The 13,485-nt window shown below is 37.2% G+C and overlaps 1 protein-coding gene and 1 pseudogene across 9 annotated transcripts in view; both read left to right on the top strand.

The window, feature by feature from the left end:
- Positions 1 to 13,485, top strand: part of ADGRL3 (adhesion G protein-coupled receptor L3) — an 854,596-nt gene that overhangs the window by 706,341 nt on the left and 134,770 nt on the right. The gene's annotated exons all lie outside the window — the stretch shown is intronic.
- LOC132520158 (U6 spliceosomal RNA) lies at positions 8,471 to 8,589 on the top strand (annotated as a pseudogene).

Below are 13,485 nucleotides of genomic sequence, written 5' to 3'. Positions count from 1 at the left end.
ATGGTACATATTGATATATTCATCCAGTTTTGATGTAATAATATACCATAGAGTTATGACAATACCAATGGTTACTTTTAAGCCTTAAGTATAGATTAAAGTGTTCTTTTGATTGTTCTCTTATAGTTATAGTATGAAAGCAATCATTTTTGTTAAAAGGAAAAAAAGATTATTTCAGATTATTTCTGAATAGCTAATATAGGTATATGGTTTAAAATTCAAAAAGTAGAATAATAGGTATGGCTCCTTCCCACTGAGCCTGCTGCATTGCTAACTCTGGGGCACGCCACTGACATTGTGACCTATTTCAGTGGTACCCCCTTGGAGTTGTGTGGTGCAAGCAGCCCTGCCTCTCCCCTGCCTCTCTGCCCAGTCATTCAGATCTCCTTCCTTACTGTTATCAGCCTCTTAAATATCCTACCAGAAAGACAATTTTTACTCACATCCATGTTTCTGTAATGTTTCTTTATAAATTTTGTCATACAATCACAAAACAGTACTGTTCTCTTTACCTACAACTAGGACTTAGGGAGTAGCTGTGGCAGACCCACATTATGTGGTAGCATTCCACCACTGAGAAGAATAAGCATATAGAGACGATCACAAGGTACACTTGTATCACAGTTTATATCAACAAAAAGACTTAACTGTATCAGTAGGAAACCAGTTGAATAAAATACTACACCAAATAGTGGAATAATCTTTAGCCACAGAAAGAATGAGGTAGATCTCGTATTGACTTAGAAAGATGGGTATAATACAGTAGCAAGTAAAAAAAAAAAAAAAAAGGCAAGCAAGCAAAACCAAACAAATAACGTTATTATGGTGATCACATCTATCTGTATGTATGTGTAAATATTTACAAGTGTGGAGGGGTCCACAACTAACTGTCAAAGAAATTCCTTTTGGGAGAAGTGGGTGTTATTCCATACATAGACTTTCCAGTTTTAATGTATATACTTATGTATTTTCAACTGTTCACAACGTATACTTTTTTTTTACATCTTTATTGGAGTATAATTACTTTACAATGGTGTGTTAGTTTCTCCTTTATAACAAGTTAATCAGTTATACATATACATATGTTCCCATATCTCTTCCCTCTTGCGTCTCCCTCCCTCCCACCCTCCCTATCCCACCCCTCTAGGTGGTCACAAAGCACCGAGCTGATCTCCCTGTGCTATGTGGCTGCTTCCCACTAGCTATCTATTTTACATTTGATAGTGTATATATGTCCATGCCACTTTCTCACTTTGTCACAGCTTACCCTTCCCCCTCCCCATATCCTCAAGTCCATTCTCTAGTAGGTCTGCATCTTCATTCCTGTCTTACCCCTAGGTTCTTCATGACATTTTTTTTTCTTAAATTCCATATATATGTGTTAGCATATGGTATTTGTCTTTCTCTTTCTGACTTACTTCACTCTGTATGACAGACTCTAGGTCCATCCATCTCATTACAAATAGCTCAATTTCATTTCTTTTTATGGCCGAGTAATATTCCATTGTATATATGTGCCACATCTTCTTTATCCATTCATCCGATGATGGACACTTAGGTTGATTCCATCTCCGGGCTATTGTAAATAGAGCTGCAATGAACATTTTGGTACATGGCTCTTTTTGAATTATGGTTTTCTCGGGGTATATGCCCAGTAGTGGGATTGCTGGGTCATATGGTAGTTCTATTTGTAGTTTTTTAAGGAACCTCCATACTGTTCTCCATAGTGGCTGTACCAATTCACATTCCCACCAGCAGTGCAAGAGTGTTCTCTTTTCTCCACACCCTCTCCAGCATTTATTGCTTCTAGATTTTTTGATGATGGCCATTCTGACTGGTGTGAGATGATATCTCATTGTAGTTTTGATTTGCATTTCTCTAATGATTAATGATGTTGAGCATTCTTTCATTTGTTTGTTGGCAGTCTGTATATCTTCTTTGGAGAAATGTCTATTTAGGTCTTCTGCCCATTTTTGGATTGGGTTGTTTGTTTTTTTGTTATTGAGCTGCATGAGCTGCTTATAAATTTTGGAGATTAATCCACAACGTATACTTTTTAATTTTTTTTTTTTACTACTACAGAGTATTTATTGAAAAAGTTTTAGACTTACAGAAAATTGGTCAGTTAGTATCGAGTTCCAATACCATATATCCCTCCTACACACAGAGTTTCCTTTACTATTACTACCTTACATTACTTTGGTACATTCATTATAATTAATGAACCAATATTGATATATTATTATTAACTAAAATGCATAGTTCAGATTCACTTAGTGAATTCACTTAGTTTTTAAGTATGCCTTTTTCTGTTTCAGGATCCTATCAGGATATCACATTACATTTAAACATCATATCTCCTTAGGCTCCTCTAGGCTGTGACAGTTTTTCAGACTTTCCTGCAAGGTTGTCCTTTTTAAAGTCAGAAAATACATTTTCCATTTAAAATAATTAGTGTGTATACTTAAAAGGAGCATAGAAATATTCATTCATTTACTCACTCAGACAATATTTGTTGAGCTCCTGTGCTTCAGGCACTGTACCAGGTGCAGTGATTCAAAGGTAAAGACAGACAGGATTACTATTCTTGCAGAGCTCACATCCTAGTTTAGCAAACTGGAGTTTGGGCAGGAAATAGACAGTAAAGCAATCAAAATAATAAAAGAAGATAATGGCCGATGTACTATGCAGAGAATTAAAACAGAATCATGAGTTAAAGTAACTGCTTGGTTACTTTAGACTGTGTGTATCTGGGAGATGACAGTGCAGCTGACTCCTGGCAGTAAGAGATCAGCCATGTGCCTATCTAGAGAAAAAGCATTCTAGAATCAGAGGTCACCTATCATGGCCAAGTGAGATTGGAGAGTTCTGGAAATAGAAAGAAGGATAATATGCCTGAAGCAATGGGTTGAAGGAGAATACAGGGCTAGGAAATCTATGGGAAGGAGTCAAGATTCTGAATGCTATTGAAGAGTTTTAACTAGGGTTGTGACAGTAGATTTTTGCAAGATTAATTTGGTTGCAAATTTAGTTTTCCTCTGATATTCATTATTGCTGCTCAGTTATCACCTTTATGTAGGTAATTCTCAAAAAACCTTAATCAACCACTTTAAACACTTAGAAATTTGTCATTCCATTCTCCCTACTGCTGAATAATGTTTTAAAGATGCAAATCTGATTAAGACTTGATCCCACTCAAAGACCGTCCATTACTCTCTTTTTCACTAAAGAAAAAATTTCCTGTTTTGGACTACGGTGTTTGAGAATTTGACTCCTCTTTTCCCATACCTGATTTCCCATACCTTTAGCTGACCCCTTCCATATTCTTAGATTCTACACTCCCAAACCACCTAAGTACTTGCAGTTCATGTCTCTGTGCCTTTTAAGGCACAGTTACGTTCTGCTTGGATTACTTCTATACTTGTTCTCCTTTCTCCATCCTTTCTTCTCAGTAACGTTGACTTATCGGCCAACACCTACATTATAAGCCAGTGACTGTAAAGAAGCATTCTTTCTCCCACCTAGTCTGGATAAATGCCCTCCTATACATCCTCGCTTTTCCTCTTATTACAGCAATTATCAAGCTGTATATACTTTTTAATTTAATTTAATTTTTTTTTATACAGCAGGTTCTTCTTAGTCATCCATTTTGTACACAGCAGTGTATACATATCAATCAAAATCTCCCAGTTCATCACAACACCACCCCCACACCCCGCTGCTTTCCCCCATTGGTGTCCATACGTTTGTTCTCTACATCTGTGTCTCAATTTCTGCCCTGCAAACCAATTCATCTGTACCATTTTTATAGGTTACACATATATGAGTTAATATACGATATCTGTTTTTCTCTTTCTGACTTACTTCACTCTGTATGACAGTCTCTAGACCCATCCACGTCTCTACAAATGACCCAATTTCATTCCTTTTTATGGCTGAGTAATATTCCATTGTATATATGTACCATATCTTCTTTATCCATTTGCCTGTCGATAGGCATTTAGGTTGCTTCCATGACCTGGCTATTGTAAATAGTGCTGCAATGAACATTGGGGTGCACGTGTCTTTTTGAATGATGGTTTTATCTGGGTATATGCCCAGTAGTGGGATTGCTGGGTCATATGGTAATTCTCTTTTTAGTTTTTTAAGGAACCTCCATACTGTTCTCCATAGTGGCTGTATCAATTTACATTCCCACCAACAGTGCAAGAGGGTTCCCTTTTCTCCACACCCTCTCCAGCATTTGTTGCTTGTAGATTTTCTGATGATGCCCATTCTAACTGGTGTGAGGTGATACCTCATTGTAGTTTTTATTTGCATTTATCTAATAATTAGTGATGTTGAGCAGCTTTTCATGTGCTTCTTGGCCATCTGTATGTCTTCTTTAGAGAAATATCTATTTAGGTCTTCTGCCCGTTTTTGAATTGGGTTGTTTTTTTCTAAAATTGAGCTGCATGAGCTGTTTATATATTTTGGAGATTAATCCTTTGTCCATTGATTTGTTTGCAAATATTTTCTCCCATTTTGAGGGTTGTCTTTTTGTCTTCTTTGTGGTTTCCTTTGATAGGAATTGCATTGAATCTGTAGATTGCTTTGAGTAGTATAGTCATTTTCACAATATTGATTCTTCCAATTCAAGAGCATGGTATATCTCTCCATCTGTTGGTACCATCTTTAATTTCTTTCATCAGTGTCTTATAGTTTTCTGCATACAGGTCTTTTGTCTCCCTAGGTAGGTTTATTCCTAGGTATTTTATTCTCTTTGTTGCAATGGTAAATGGGAGTGTTTCCTTAATTTCTCTTTCATATTTTTCATCATTAGTGTATAGGAATGCAAGAGATTTCTGTGCATTAATTTTGTATCCTGCAACTTTACCAAATTCATTGATTCGCTCTAGTAGTTTTCTGCTGGCATCTTTAAGATTCTCTATGTATAGTATTGTGTCATCTGCAAACAGTGTATAGAGTTTGACAGTTTTACTTCTTTTCCAATTTGTATTCCTTTTATTTCTTTTTCTTCTCTGATTGCCATGGCTAGGACTTCCAAAACTATGTTGAATAATAGTGGTGAGAGTGGACATCCTTGTCTTGTTCCTGATCTTAGAGGAAACGCTTTCAGTTTTTCACCACTGAGAATGATGTTTGTTGTGGGTTTGTCATATATGGCCTTTATTATGTTGAGGTAGGTTCCCCCTATGCCCACTTTCTGCAGAGTTTTTATCATCAGTGGGTGTTGAGTTTTGTCAAAAGCTTTTTCTGCATCTATCGAGATGATCATATGGTTTTTATTCTTCAGTTTGTTAATATGGTATATCACATTGATTGATTTGCGTATATTGAAGAATCCTTGCATCCCTGGGATAAATCCCACTTGATCATGGTGTATGATCCTTTTAATGTGTTGTTGGATTCTGTTTGCTAGTATTTTGTAGAGGATTTTTGCATCTATATTCATGAGTGATATTGGTTTGTAATTTTCTTTTTTTGTAGTATCTTTGTCTTGTTTTGGTATCAGGGTGATGGTGGCCTCATAGAATGAGTTTGGGAGTGTTCCTTCCTCAGCAATTTTTTGGAAGAGTTCGAGAAGGATGGGTGTTAGCTCTTCTCTAAATGTTGTCAAGCTATATTTTAATATCTGTTCACTTTCGTATTTCAGAGCTCCTTGGAAAAGAACAGTGCCACTTTTATTTCTATAACCCCAATACCATTTAAATTCTACTTAGCACACAAAAAGTGACTTCTAAATATTTACCTTTCAACTGAGGCTTCTGGCTAATGTTTCCTATTGCTTGCTGGTATTTCCACTGCAGTAGAAATTCCCAAAACACTTGTCTACACTCACTATCACCAATCCCTCTCCTCGTATTCTCTCTTGATTTCACCTCATCAGGCTTTTGCCCTCACTACCTTATTGCAACTGCACTTGCTGAGGTCATTAAGGATTTCATGCTGCTAAACTCAGTAGTCAATTGTCAATCCATCGTACTTAACCAATCAGAAACATCCAACACAGTTGATCACTCCCCACTCCCTTTTCCTTGATACATTCTCATCAGGACAGCTCATTCTCTTGGGTTTCCTCCTCTTGATGCTTCTTTCCAGTCTCCTTTGCTCATTCCTTTTCTCCCAAACCCTTGGATTGGAGTGCCTCATAGCTCAGTCTATTCTTGTTTTCTCTTTGTCCCCACACTCCCTGGGTGAGCTCATTGATTTAAATACCACCTATGTTCCTAAGACTCACAAATGTTATCTGTAGCACAGACCACTTTCCTGAACTCCAAAATTCATTTCAAGCTAACTTCTCAACGTCTTCACATTTTTTTTTCTGACACCTCCATTTATAACTGAATTCCCAGTCTTCACCTGAAAACTACATTTTTGTGCAGTGTTTGCCTACTCAATTGATGTGGTTCAGTCCTACCCCTCCTGTTTTCTGTAAAAAGCTCCAAACATGGGCCTCCTTAAGGTTTTGGAACATGCAGAGCATGTTTCCACTTGTGGACTTTTATTCTGTTTGTTCCCCCTGATTGGAATATCTCCTCCAAGTATCTGCATGGGTAACTCTCTCAGCAACTTGGCCTTTTTTAAATTGTTACACTTTCAAGGAGGCCCACTGGACCATCCTAGGTAAAATCACAAGCTACCCTGTCCCCAACCCTACCCCTGACTCTAGATCCCCCTATCATGTATATTTTACTTTTATTTTACTAGATAGTTAGATGATAGATAGATAGATAAATCTATCTGATTTTAAGTTTACTTTCCTTGCCAGAACATTTAGTTCTAGGATTTTTTTCCCCTTTTCTGCTTTGTTTAAGATGTGTATCAAGAGTCTAGAACAGTATTGGGACATATTAAATGCTCAAGAAATACTTATTGAATGAATAAATGTCCTACTTCAAAGTAAAGATACTTAAAATTGAACTGATTATCCCTCAAAAGCAGCTTCTCCATAGCTTTACTCTTTATTTTACAACCATTTTACTAGTTACCCAGAAAAAAATCTAGAGTTACTATTTCAAGAAGGACTTTTTTTTTTTTTTTTTTTTTTTTTTTTGCGTTACGCGGGCCTCTCACTGTTGTGGCCTCTCACTGTTGTGGCCTCTCCCGTTGCGGAGCACAGGCTCCGGACGCGCAGGCTCAGCGGCCATGGCTCACGGGCCTAGCCGCTCCGCGGCATGTGGGATCTTCCCGGACCCGGGCACGAACCCATGTCCCCTGCATCGGCAGGCGGACTCTCAACCACTGCGCCACCAGGGAAGCCCAAGAAGGACTTTTTTGATACTTTTATGATTGAGTTCATTTTGAAATTGATGGAAACAATCTTCCCTTGACTTCTGTGATACCACACTCTTCTGTCAACTTACTCTTGCTTCATCTCAGTTGTCGACTATTCTTTCTACATTTTCTTCTTTATCATTAGTGTTTCTAGGTCATCAGTTCTTCTCCTTCTACTCAGTTTATCTGGGTAATGTCAGACATCTCAGTGGCTTCAATGAGCTTCCTGAATTTATGATGCCTAAACCTGTATGCCAAGAGCAGATATCTTAGTAAACTGCAGACTGAAGAGGTTAAGAATATGCCACCCCAAAACCTGTCACTTTGGCACATTATTTTGAACTAAAGGCAATTGAGAAACAGCAGATGAAGAGGGGCTTTCTGATCCCCCCCCTTTCTATCTAAAAGCAGATTGTAAAATTTCCATGTGCCAGGAAGAGCAGAACATTCTTATCACCAGAGAGTGGGAGTCAATGCCAAAATGGATCTGAGCAAAAAAATGTACAAAAATGAAAATAACCCTTATTTTCCACTTGTTTCCCCCATGTATTTCCTAGTTGCTTTCCCACAATTTAGTGCCCCTAGTAGCTTAATCCCTTTTCCTTTATGTTTACACTTCATCACAAATTTATCATTCTCTGGTTAAAAAAGCAGGTAAACTCTCAGTCCTAACTACTTCTTCAGGTCTTTATTTTTTGTATGAAGTATCCCTTGTATTAAATAAAACTTGTGTGCTTTTTTCCTGTTACTCTATATCAGTTTAATTCTCAGGTCTTGTCACCGAACCTAAGAGGGTAGTGGAAGGTTACTTTTCTCCCCTACAAGTCTTCTCTAGACCTTTTAAATTAATTCAATTCAAGTACTTTGCATTCAAAATAAACAAACCTGAATTCATCATGTTTTGCACACTTTCCCCCAACATGTACTTACATCCTCTACCTTTTAACAATCAAAAATTTGCTCCTTTTCCTTTATTCCCATTTTAAGTGAGTGCCACCTCATTGCCTACCCCCAAATTCTGTGCATTTCACTTCATTTCCCTTTCCAACTGTAAATTAATCAACAAATTGTTTTAAATATTTTTGGAATCTCTATTTTTCTCCATTCCCAGAGCCAGAATGCATGGATTTGAACCCTGGTTCTGCCCTATGTTAACTAATTAGCCTTTAGCAAGTTAACTTCTCTGAGTCTCGTGCTCGCTTCGACAGCACATTATACTAAAATCGGAACGATACAGAGAAGATTAGCGTGGCCCCTGCATAAGGATGACAGAAAGAAAAAAAAAAAAACTTCTCTGAGTCTCAATTTTCTCACTGCAAGATGAGAATAATAACTACTTCTACCTGTTGGGTTATTCTCAAAATTAAAGGAGCTGAGGGCTTCCCTGGTGGCGCAGTGGTTGGGAGTCCACCTGCCGATGCAGGGGACGCGGGTTTGTACTCCGGTCCGGGAGGATCCCACATGCCGAGGAGTGGCTGGGCCTGTGGGCCATGACCACTGGGCCTGCGCGTCTGGAGCCTGTGCTCCGCAGCCGGAGAGGCCGCGGCAGTGGGAGGCCCGCGTACCGCAAAAAAAAAAAAAAAAAAAATTAAAGGAGCTGATGCATAAAAAGCATTTAGATGACAGTCTGGAACACACTCAGTAAATATTAACCATTGTATTTTATATCACTCCCCTACCTTAAATTTTTCAGTGACTTATTGGTGCCTTTTGGAAGAATTGCAAATATCTTAACAAGGTTTGCAAGCCTCTTGGAAAACTAGCCTTCACTTACTAATCTTGTCAGTGAACCCTTTGCACTCTGCTCTACTGTAAGGAATTTTTTTTCAGTTCCTCTGAGATGCCTGTTCTCTTTCACCTCTGTATGTATAAACACATGTTTACCCCTTGCCTGTTTGGTCAATGTTGTATTTAAGCTTGAAATTTTACTTCATGGAGCCTAATACAACGCTTGAACCCCGTGTTTCCACTATTATAATGCTTGTCATGTCGTATTTTATTTAGTGGTCTCACTATATTGTTACCACTTTGAGGGAAGGGAGAATATCTGTCCTTCTTGCAGTATCCCAGTTGAAGGTACTTAGTTAATATTTGTTGAATGAATGTTGAGTTAGCAGAAAGTTTGAGTCAAGTTTATAACTCCATTTAATTCCTATAAAACAACATAGATTTGACAGTGTTCAATCATTTAACTCTAAATAAGATTTTAAAAATAATACAATTACAGTTTGCTAAAAAATAATACATTTTTAAATAACAAGGGGTTTCTTGAAGAGGCAGAGTCATTTCTATGAAATTTTAGTTTCACCTTGTTCTACTACTAAATGTTCTTATTACTATATTAAGGTCAGTTGTGTTATGCAATCTAATTTAAGACTTGAAGATACCAACACTTCACTGTAATGTAAAAGGGAGTTCAGAGATTAGTGGTTTTTATATGCTTAGTAATATTAAATGACAGTGATTATAAAAAGAACCTTAGGTTTATTGATCAGATGTGTAAATTATCAGTTACTCATCTTGACTTCTAATAAAAAACCTGCAAGTTTAAAACTGTTTTGAAGACTTCTAACATTTGACCTTTAAATTTTCGATTCGAATCAATGTCTAAACATAAATTGGAGTACAATGTGCATTATTCAGGAATGATTGTAAACTTTTACTCTATTTTATTTTATTCTCAACTAACAAACTTTATATCAAGAAGTCAAAAATGAAGAATGAAAGAAAAATTGTTTTTATTTTTTTAATTATAAATCAATGTAAACTCTCTCTATATATATATGTGTGCATATATATATATATATATATATATACATATATATAGTGAGAAAGCAAGAAATGAGAGTAGAGAAGACCTGAAGACTTATTTCTCTTTCTCTATATATCCTGAAATTTATACATGAAATATATTTAAACATAACCATACGTACAATATAGTGAGAAAATAACAGTGTTCAGCATGATTACTGTATATATTGATAAAGAAATATTGCATTCAGGAGAACACATCAAAAAACAAAGATGTGGAAGTAAAGAGTAAAATAAAATTTCATGTTACTAGGCATTTTTTCAAAAGGATGTCAGCAATTTATTAATTTAAATTTATCTACTAGTAGGAAACATTTGCTCTTAACTTTCTAATGGGCTGCCTGATGATAATCTGCATGTATATAAATCTTTGCTTTATTTTAACACAAGAGAACTTAAAAATATAATAAATGAACTGAAGAACTTAAGATCTAAGCTTATAACTCCTTTGCTTAAATATCTTCAACAGCTGTACATTTTCTACACAATAAAAACCAAACTTCCATCATACTGCAGATCTTCTAAAACCTGACTTCTACTTACCATTTCTCTCACTGTACTCATCTCTTAAACTATCTTTCCATGCACCATACATGCTCCTCGCCTCAAACCAAACAAATAGCTTGCCTTGGTACCTTCTTTTTTTTTTTTTTTTAATCATCAACTTGCTTGTTATGTTCCTTAGCTTCAAATTTCCTCATCATAGTTAAAGAAAGTTTATTCATCTTTTAGTGTCCCACTCAAGACCAAACACCTCTGGGGTCTTTTCTTGATCCTCCTCAGCAAGAATTCATTACTTTTTGTCCCATATGAAGTGCTTACCTTCTGCTTTGGAGTATAGGCAAATTGAGAACAGATTCCATGTTTTCCTTATTTTTCCTAACCTCACGCAACAGTGACTTCCCTAGTTCTTTGCATATCATACATATTTAATAAAACCTCATTGAGTTGCATTGAAAGTGAGCTTTGGTACATTTTAAAACATTTGGGGGAATTCCCTGGTGGTCCAGTGGTTAGGACTCTGAGCTTTCACTGCGAGGGCATGGGTTCAATCCCTGGTCAGGGAACTAAGATCCCACAGGCCACGTGGCTCAGCCAAAAAAAAACCCAAAATAAATACATAAAACATTGTGGAAAGCTTTTTATAGAATATATTGTCATTATGCATAGTGATCTGCATTCACTACAATAACCTGTGCTTCTGCTTTTCTCCTTAATTCCCTGTAATTCACCCTGCCTTCCTTCCAAACCATGCTGATATCTGAGCACTCAGAAGACTTCTCGGGAGACACAACAAAAAGTTATAGAACTAAACGAAGATGTTTTCAGTTTCCCTATTTTATTCATGATTTGATATTAAAAGTAGGTTATTTTTGTTTAATGGGCATTTATTGAATACCCAAAATGTCTCAAGGCACTAAAATTTACCGTGGAAAAATACAAATGAACATGATGTATCCCCTGAGGACATCATAAGCTAGTGAGAATGCCAGACCCAAATATGGATAATTCTGTTAGAGGTGAATAAGTACTAAAATCGGAGCCTGTTGTGACATTGAGTCTCTGAAATGATAATGATTCAGATAACATTGGCTAGCTAATAGGTTTTTTCATTTGTGCTTAGATAATCTTTGCTCTTATAAAATCAGAGATTTGTTTTCTGCTGGTGTGAAAAGGGAGAAAACTCATGTGTGAATCTTCACTGGATGGCAGTCATTCAGCAAAGAGTTATTGAACACTTATTATGTTCCAGGCAGAGTTTTTGGCACTTACAGATGACACAGTCACCACCCTCATGAAGCTTGCCTTTTCTTGAGTGAGAGATCTTGACTGAGAGAGTCCTGTAGGTAAATAAATATCTGACATATCTTAGATAATGATACGTGATACAAAGAAAACAAAACAGATCTTGGATTTAAGAGTGGGAGACTCTGCCTAGATATGCTGATAGTGGAAGACCTCTTTGAGCAGTTGATACCTGAGTTAAAACCTGAATGAGATCATGATCAAAAAGCTTGTCTTCAGAAAAATACCATGGTGGTATAGTTGTATATCTTTTCACAAGACATTCATTCTATTTGGATCTTTATTCTAGTGGTTTCAAGCAAAGGAAGAAGGGTAACTAAGTTTCCCAGGTGGTTCTGCTTACCTAGTTTAAGATTTACAGCTCACCTCAGTAAGAAGTGCCATTGATATGTTTTTCACCATGGATCCTTTTTTTTCTTTTTAATATCTTTATTGGAGTATAATTTCTTTACAATGGTGTGGTTAGTTTCTGCTGTATAACAAAGTGAATCAGCTATACATATATCCCCATATCTCTTCCCTCTTGCGTCTCCCTCCCTCCCACCCTCCCTATCCTACCCCTCTAGGTGGTCACAAAGCGCCAAGCTGATCTCCCTGTGCTATGCGGCTGCTTCCCACTAGCTATCTATTTTACGTTTGGTAGTGTGTATGTGTCCATGCCACTCTCTCACTTCGTCCCAGCTTACCCTTCCCCCTCCCTGTGTCCTCAAGTCCATTCTCTACATCTGCGTCTTTATTCCTGTCTTGCCCCTAGGTTCTTTTAGATTCCATATATATGTGTTAGTATACGGTGTTTGTTTTTCTCTTTCTGACTTACTTCAACCATGGACGCTTTTATGTATTCTTTTTCTTTCTTTTTTTTTTTTGTGCGGTACGCGGGCCTCTCACTATTGTGGCCTCTCCCGTTGCGGAGCACAGGCTCCTGACGCGCAGGCTCAGTGGCCATGGCTCACGGGCCCAGCTGCTCCGCGGCATGTGGGATCTTCCTGAACAGGGGCACGAACCCGTGTCCCTGCATCGGCAGGCGGACTGTCAACCACTGCACCACCAGGGAAGCTCCCTTTTATGTATTCTTGCCAAGGAATCCTAGACTATTTCACAAGCACATTCTCCTGGAAAAATGACAAAAGTTGTTATTGGAAGGGTATATAGTTGTTTTTCTCCAAAATTTTTCACAGTAGTTATAACAAATAAGTACATCTTCCCTTTTGAAATATATAAAATGTGATTATACAGTTTATAACATCTTTTAACAAACATACTACAATTATATGCTCTGAGTAAAATTAGTCAAATGAATTTGCTTAAGAGGTTCAATAATATTGTATAATACAAATATATGTCCAGAAGGGTATGTTATGTACATGATCCTGGTATGAATCTAAGTGACTTTTCACACTTCCTAATTTATATTTGATTTTTATAAAGTCAAAAGTGACTTTAGGGGCTTCCCTGGTGGTCCAGTGGTTAAGACTTCTCCTTCTAACGCAGGGGGAGCAGGTTCGATCCCTTGGCTAGGGAGCTAAGATCCCACATGCCTCCTGGCCAAAAAACCAAAACATAAAACAGAAGCAATATTGTAACAAATTC

This window comes from Lagenorhynchus albirostris, chromosome 4 (genome assembly GCF_949774975.1).
Source record: "Lagenorhynchus albirostris chromosome 4, mLagAlb1.1, whole genome shotgun sequence".
Lineage (NCBI taxonomy): Eukaryota > Metazoa > Chordata > Mammalia > Artiodactyla > Delphinidae > Lagenorhynchus > Lagenorhynchus albirostris.
The sequence above is the reverse complement of the archived record's forward strand: the minus strand, read 5'-3'. Positions and strand labels throughout refer to the sequence as shown.